We start from the raw sequence: 8,488 nt of genomic DNA on the forward strand, positions 1-8,488 counted from the left end.
CTGTTTCATTTCACTTGAATATGAGGGTGTACTCCAACAACATTTTTTGAATGACCTGGTAAGGCAGGGGCACCACAGCAGTCAATGTCCTACTGCTGTAAAAGTTGTTAAAAAATGCTAGAAACATTGAAAGAAGAGGGCTACACCTTCCCTCCCTCTCCCCTTCCTCTCCTTCCTTCACCAGTTCTTTTAGTTGGATATCCCTATCCTCTTCTGGACTGAGTCATTAATGGAAATAAAAAATTGGATCTTTCCCCAAAATTGATCTCTAAGGAACTCCAGTGATAATAAAAACAACCTGGCTCTGTGGTGCAATGGATAGCATGTTGGACTTCTATAATAGAATGTCATTCAAAGGTTTTGGGTTCAAATCCCACCAGAGTCAAAATATTTTAAGGTTTTATAGGCCTACCCCTATGAGGAGAGACAAAGGGACCTGGACCTCTTCAGCCTCTGCAAGAGATGGCTGAGAGGTGATCTTGTGGTCACCTACAAATTCACTATGGGGGAGCAGCAAGGAACCAGAGGTGCTCTGTTCACTAGGGTACCTCTTGGGGTGACAAGGAGCAATCATCACAAACTGACAGAGAGAAGATTTAGGCTAGATACCATGAAAAACTTATCCATGATAAGGGTAGTCAAAACTTGGAATGGACTTCCAAGGGAAGTGGTGCTCTCTCCCACTTTGGGGGTCTTCAAGAGAAGGCTGGATAGGCATCTGGCTGGGGTCATCTGACCCCAGCACTCTTTCCTGCCCAGGGCAGGGGGTCAGACTTCATCTTTTGAGGTCCCTTCTGTGGCAGAAATGCCACCATCTGTGTCCCTCTCCAGACATCTGTCTCTGCCAGCATGAGAGGCTGGTGTTGAATTCCTCAGGACGGGGATCTCCCTCCCTTGTCTGCATGACAAATGCTCTGATCACCTGGGCAGGGGGGAAAAAAGCCCGGCCCTGCGCACAGGCCCAGGTAGCCAGTGATGCTTTTGTAGATTGGTTGGCTTGTGGCCAGCACTGGCAGCTTCGATTGGACTGGGCGGCTGAGGTCAGTGAGGGGATAAAAAGGCCCGGTCCAGGAAGAAGGCAGCCATTAGCCATGCGGTCATCCATGTGAATCTGAAACAGGCTCTCTCCTCATAACCGCATGCTCCAAGAGTGACCTGCCTCCAGAGAAAAACTCCAACCACCTCTGGATGATGCGTGTGAGTAAGCTACTCAAGATCAGACTAGATATTTAGCTTACAGTAACTCAGATGCGTGTTTAAACGGCTACCTCAGCCATTCTAGTTTGCTCTATGGGATTCCTCTGACATTCCTCTGATATTGTTCTACCTTTTACCCTGTTTTTGCCCTACCCCCTGTAATCAATAAAGTTATCTTTTGTGACCGGTGTGGGAGACTTATTGAGGGGTGGGTCTAAATTATGCCTAGGAGGCCCCTTAGGTCTGTGGACTAAGGGAGGCTTCCCTAATAAGCCCCTGACTTGGGGAAGTGCCCCAAGTGCCTGTATTGGGGCTAGTACCCATTGGATGATCAGGGATGCGTTTTCCAAGGTGCACAGAGCCAGAATTGAGTCCAGAGCCTTGGATGGTGGCAGCGGAAACCCCAGGCTAATGGGCTTGCTCCAGGGAAGGGGTCGGCCGGACGTGAGGCATCCCAGGGAGGGCACTCGGAGCCTGGAAGGTGGTCGGGAGCAGTGAGGTGGGCGGCTCAATGCAGGAGCGCCCCCTACTGACCCACCACACCTTCTGACCCCAGTATCTATGAATCTATCTATGAACCTATGAACATCCCTCAGGCCTGATACTTCTGGTTACCTCACTAATAATTGCCATCTCTTCTTTAGCCTGCTCTGTTTGGTGAAGAAATGTGTTGCCTATCAGAACCAGTGATACCTGGGCCTCACCATCCCTAGTAGCATTTCTTCTCCAGTCTTCTAGATCTAGAAAGTGAACGTTTCCCATAATTACAGATGCTCAAATAGTATTTGCTTTTCTGATAGCACTATATATCTCTATCCAGATTCCTGTCCAATGGTAGGGGGGCCAATAGGCAGGCCACCAGCACTTCCCCACTAGAACTTATTTTATTAACCTTCCCCAAAGTAGTTTTGACTTAAACAGATTTTGTTTCATTCATGTAATTCCTTCATACCTCTTTGCAGCTAAACTCATCCCTAATGTATAATGCTATCCCATCTCCTATACATTTTTTTCTACCGTTTCTCAAATATAGAGACCTGCAATTATAGTTTCCAGAGACCAAGAGCACTTCTGACTCTCCAAAGTATAACACTGGAGAAAAATACTGGGGAACAAAGAACCTGAACCAGCCTCCAGATCCTGGATCTCTAAACCCTAAAATCTGATTTTTACTTTAGGTATCTTGGTTTCAAAATAGAGCCAAAGCAAACACCAGATGGATTACCAGAAGTACTGGGATTCCAAAAATACATGTAGCTATTGGAAAGCAGACATAAAACCACTTCAGAGAGAATGTATCATAATGCTGACAGAGGATGCTTCCTGTAAGAGACAAAACTACAACAACAAAATAAGTGTGGGTGGTGGGGCGGATGAAAATATTTGGGACTTGTTTTTTGCAGTAGTTGAAATATGGAGAATATATCTTGAATTTACTAAAATGTATTCCTTTCCCTCTTCCTTCACTTTTCTTTCTGCACATTTTACATTACTTAATTTTCCTTTTCAGAAAAACCCCAAGCTAAACCCACCAATAACTTGACAAGCTCCTACTTGTGTTTTGAATCATTTTATTAATAACTTTCAGTGTTTGTTCATAGATAACATCATAAAATGACTATGTAGCTGAAACTGCTATATAATGTATGTATAGTTGTACAGTAGTCATGATGGTCCAGGGACAAGAGAGAAGCAAGGTTCATGAGGTGATGTTATATCTTTTATTGGGCCAGCTTGTATAGTTAAGAAAGATGTCACAACCTTAACTTAAAAGTAATAAAAATGAGCTATAAACACAGAAAATAAATGCAATTCTATTAGATAAAGCATTTCCTTATACTCCTGAAAGATGTCTTAATTGTGAACACTAAATATTTTGCCATATCCCTGCAATGAACCAAGAAATCTATGGTAATGTGAGGTTCGACCTAGAAACTACTATGCAAAGCCTAAGCAAAAGTGAATGTTATGTGACGAATGCCCATCTGCAATGATAAGGAGCAGACAGTCTTAGATAGAGGAGGCTTGAAAACAAAAACAGAATCAGAATACTGGGACAAAGAGCTCATTAAAATATTAAAAATCACACCCCTAGGTGGGGAAGAAATATGCTAATGAAACATATATGTATGTTAATGAGATACATAGCTAAAACACAGGTATAGAGACATGCTCAGTAAAGAACTCCTTGCATCACTCCTTTATAGCCAATTAGCAAACAAGGATGCTTATGAAGGTTCAAATCCCTGTATATAAGGGGCTTAGTATTGAATATCTGGGGTGCTTGTTTTGTGAAATTATTCCGCTTGCACCTTTTATTGCTAGCAATAAATCTTTTTTATACTTTCACCCCTGGTATCTTTATTGGCCTTTGCATACCGGGCACGAACCCAGACTTGAGCTGGGGCCTAACAGTACAAGGGTTTTCACTGCAACTTTTTATCCTTATTTCAGAGATTAAACAAAAGTTTCACCTCTCTGTATGAAAAAGAAAAGGAGGGAACTTGTCACTAAGGACAGGTCTGTACCTCCTCTGTGCCAGACCAAGTGCACTGCCTTGAAACATATCCACCAACTCACTCCCACTTTGCTCACACTAAACCCTGGAAGTGAGAAAATATAACCTCTGTAGAGTGGTCCAGAATATGTGCCAGTAAGCAAATCTGATACAGAGAGCTACAAGACTGGGCAGGCACTCAGTCCTACTCTATGTCAGCTATACCACCTCATTGACAGAAAAGGGAACGCACAGAGCTAGAGCAATACTCCTAAGCGTGGCCCAGAAGTAGTATAGACATGCCTTGAGTGTTTAAACTAATCTTCCTATTACTATTACTCAGTAGAAGAAATGGCAGAGGCACTAACGTAAATATCAGTGGTTGGGTTTTTTTCTAACCATATGGACTAGCTATTTTAAAAGTCAAAAGGGATATAGTCAGGGACCATTGTCTTTGACAAGGCATGAACATCAGAGGAGTAAGAAAGGAAAGCAGTAGGTATGGAGGCTTTGAAAAAGAAGAGAGAATTAAGATTAACTAAACCCTGTAAAAAAGAGGGAAGAAAAGGTGGAGGAAGACGATAATCAGAAGAAAAATAGGGAAGGAAAATATGGAGAGAAATGGAAAGAGAGGAGAAATAAGCAAGTAAGAAAGGAGGGAGAAACTATTAGATCCCATAATCCTACCAAGCAGCAAATTTTAACAGATACCATTTCAAACTGTACATTTTCAGACCACTTGTTTTTATTTTTTATACATAGTACTAGTAAATAACCATCAATAATTTAGCATCCTCTATATCCCATCTCAGATGCCAAGCTAACACATACAAAAGGAGTGAAATTTCCACTGGGCCAATTATATTATATAAAAATCTGAATAGCTGTGTTATTTCTGAGGAAACCTCCCCAGTCCACAAAAGTAAGCATCACTCATAACTTTAAACATTTGGGAAAATTGTTAAAGAGTATCACTCCCAATCATCATCAGGACATTATGCCTGACCCCACTTCCCCAGAAATTATGCAACACAACTCTTTCTTGTTAAGCTTTTACTTCCAACATGTTCCCATCCCCTAACAATTTGTTGATTTCTTTGTTCAGAACAGAAAACAGATTTTTAATGGCTTTTCATTCTCATATCAGGATAACATGGGAGTTAATCCAGCAAAACATTTACACACCCATTTATAGATTCATAGACATTTGGGACTGGAAAAGACCTCACAAGATTATCGAGTCCAGCTCCCCTGCCTTAGGCAGGAAGTCTGCTGGGGTCAAAGGGATTATTCGTGTGTTTAAAATTAAGTATGTCCTTAAGTATTTTGACATCTAGGCCTAACAGATGAACATTTAGTGACATCCAAAACCTACTGAAGTCCACTGCAGTCTTTCACTTAGTGTATTAGATCCTTATTTCTCAGGTCAAATTCTGGTCCTGTTTCAAAACATACCCAAATAAATAAAATTATCAGTATCAATCTTGATAACATTTTCTATAAAAAAGTGATAAAAGTCTTGTGCAAAATGTTAAAAATATTCAAATTGGAGCAGAGGGGAAGTGTGAGAATTTTTGTTGGAAAGTCATATTTCAACAAATAGTATTAGCTCTGATTTCTTCCTAGCTCTGCAAATAAAGGCACACAACAAGGGGAATGATCTTGTGTGATCTGAAGCTAGAAAATAGGAAGTAATACATCTCCATTCATTTCTAATTTATGTTTAAACATAGCACAGAACAGCAATATAGCAATTTTTGCTCTTCCTTAAATAAAAGTAATAGCTATTCTAAATTATGGTCTTTATAATGGACAAGTTGTACCATTACAGAAATAATGAGATCACTGAAGAAATATCAGAAATAAAGTGAAGGAGATAAAACAAATGACCCCTGGAGGGAATAAAACAGTTTCACTTTTTGGAAGTCATAATAAGAATTTCTCTAAATCTCTAAACAAAAATATACCATCAATATGATATCTTTTGATACAGTCTCCCACATCACTCTCTCAAGCAAGCAAAGGAAGTACAAGTTGGATGAATGGACTGTAAAGTGGATAGAAAACTGGCTGAACTGTCAGGCTTAGAGAGTAGTAGTCAATGGCTTGATGTTTAGTTGGCAGCCAGTATCAAGTGGAGTGCCCCAAGGATTGGAACTGGGCCCGGTTTTGTTCAGTATCTTCATCGGAAGACGGCATAGAGTGCACCCTGGGTAAGTTTGCAGATGAAACCAAGCTGTGGGGTGTAGTAGATATGCTGGAGGGTAGGGCTAGGATTCAGAGAAGCCTAGACAAATTGGAGGATTGGAGCAAAAGAAATCTCATGGACCATGTCCAGATGAGTGCAACCATGCCGTATGTGGTGCTGCTGCACACTCATCTGTTTTCCATGCTGCAAGGAAGCAACTGGGGGGTGGACGGGGGAGGAAGGGGGGGTTGATCCTCAAAAAAACCTGTGCAAAAAAAAGGTGGAGCAGCACACACAGGGGCAGCGCACGCTGCTCACAACTAGAGCCTGGCTGGCCGGAGCCATACTCTGGCTACTGACCAGGCTCTAAGCAACAAGATAACCATAACAGGAGGCCCCCAGAACCCCAGGTAAGGCTGCTGGCCCCAGCCTCCCCTACCCCACCTGGAGTAACCTGCCGCACACCAGAGGGCCTGGGGCACAGGCGTTCCCCAGGTACAACTACTGGCGGCACAAGGTGTGCCTCTGCTAGTTGTCCCCATGGAACCACAAGTCCATGCTCATGTGGACATAGCCACAAAGTTCAATAAAGGCAAATGAAAAATCCTGCACTTAGGACAAAACAATCCCATGCACTGGTACAGGCTGAGGACCAACTACCTAAGCAACAGCTCTGAAGAAAAGGACCTGAGGGTTACAGTGGACAAGAAGCTGAATATGAGCCAGCAGTGTGCCCGGGTTGAGAAGGCTAACAGCATACTGGGCTGCATTAATAGGAGGGTTGCCAGCAGACCAAGGGAAGTGATTCTTCCCCTCTATTTGACACTGGTTTGGCCACATCTGGAGTACTGTGTCCAGGCTTGGGCCTCCTCTACACAAAGGATGTGGACAAATTGGAGAGAGCCCAGCAGAGGACAATGAAAATCATTAGAGGACTGGGGTACACGATTTCTGAGGAGAGGCTGAGGGAACTGGGCTAATTTAGTCTGGAGAAGAGAAGACTAAAATGGGATTTAATAATAGCCTTCAACTACCTGAAGAGTGGTTCCAAAAAGGATGGATCTTGATTGTTTTCAGTGGTGGCAGATGACACAACAAGGAATAGTGGCCTCAAGTTGCAGTAAGGGAAACTGAGGTTAGATACTAGAAAAAAAAGCTCTCACAAGGAGGGTATTAAAGCAGTGGAAGAGGCTACCCAGCAGAATTGTGGAATCTCCATCCTTAGAGTTTTTTAAGACCGAGCTAGACAAAGTCTTGCCTGGGATGATCTAGTTGGAAATGGTCCTGCTTTGTGCAGGGGGTTGCACTAGATAACCTCTTGAGGTCCCTTCCAACCCTAATTTTCTATGATTTGATGTTTCTATTTTTCTCACATTCTCATCAGATGGGACAAAAACTTGCAGATCTCTACCAAGAGAACATAAACAAGGGAGATTTAACCTTTCATAGTCTCATTCCCTCCTTTCTTTCCTCCCCAGGGTTGGCAGCTCCCATTGTCAGGGTAGCCTGGAGAATTTCCCCTTAGAGTCTCTGTATCATTTTTGTTACTCAAAGATCAGGGATGCAAATGTCATGCTTGCACCACACTGTTGGGCATTTTCAGGAGTGAGGCGAATTAAAGCTACATTGCCATACAACTCATGAGGGAAAGAAAAAATACTCAGGAAACAGTGCCCTCTACAAATTGTTCCTTGGTAGAAGATGAATTGCATAGTCCTTAGCCTGAATTCTACAAAACTTTACATTCAAAGAGTGCCCACTGTTACCACTTTTGATGTTATCAGTGAACTTTTCAATGGCAATGATAATGATGGTACATTAAGTCATCTGTGTGTCTACTTCCATCTAAATCAGGACCAAATGTTTTCTATTAAAAGAAAAGCAAAATTGTACTTATTGTTCAATGGGCACCATTTTGGGAAAAGAACATTGAAAGAGTTCGATGTGTTCTTTTTGTAGTAACAAATGTCCCCCAGGCAGTACTCCTTGGACCCTGACTGGGAACAGAATATTCATTTACCATAAGCAAAAAAAAATGTAGCACATCATAAATCTATTGTGGTGATAGGAACTAGTGAAAGTTAAGGGGTTAACACCACCCCTTGGGGTTTCATGTTCTTTGTGGGGGATTTTTTCAGAGCAGTGTCATGTCTAAGTCTTTATCCTGTGTGTCATGCAATTTCATACCACAAAGGTGAGCACGGAAGAATTTGCATTGTTAAGAAGCATTTCCAAATGCAAGCTCTCACTCTGTAACTGACTGTACAAAGGCAGATCACTTTGCTTGCATGGAGTCTATTGGACAAGTGGAGCCATAATATTTATTTCTGTAATCCTCATTACTTTCTGTCTCAGCATTTCACCACTATAATTCCAGCAGCACCTCTCTGGATTAGGGAAACATTCTCTCAATTAACAGGTGGGGAATAGAGAAATAAAGAGCTTTCCCCATAGCCAGGCAAGGATATGACAGAGCCAGGAAAAGAAGTTCTCCTCCGTCCTAGGCCAGGGTTTTAACCACTTCCTCCCACAGCTAATATTATTTCTTACCATGACTTCCTAACCCCAAGCTCATATGCAGTTTTATTATTTAACATTTTTACCTT

The 8,488-nt window shown here is 42.1% G+C and overlaps 1 non-coding gene across 1 annotated transcript; it reads left to right on the plus strand.

Moving 5' to 3' along the window:
• Nucleotides 1-300: 300 nt before the first annotated feature.
• Nucleotides 301-385, plus strand: TRNAR-UCU (transfer RNA arginine (anticodon UCU)). Its single transcript is given in 2 exon segments — nt 301-337; nt 350-385. It is a non-coding gene; the product is annotated as a tRNA-Arg (tRNA).
• Nucleotides 386-8,488: the final 8,103 nt, after the last annotated feature.

This window comes from Alligator mississippiensis, chromosome 1 (genome assembly GCF_030867095.1).
Source record: "Alligator mississippiensis isolate rAllMis1 chromosome 1, rAllMis1, whole genome shotgun sequence".
In the NCBI taxonomy this organism is placed as follows: Eukaryota; Metazoa; Chordata; order Crocodylia; family Alligatoridae; genus Alligator; species Alligator mississippiensis.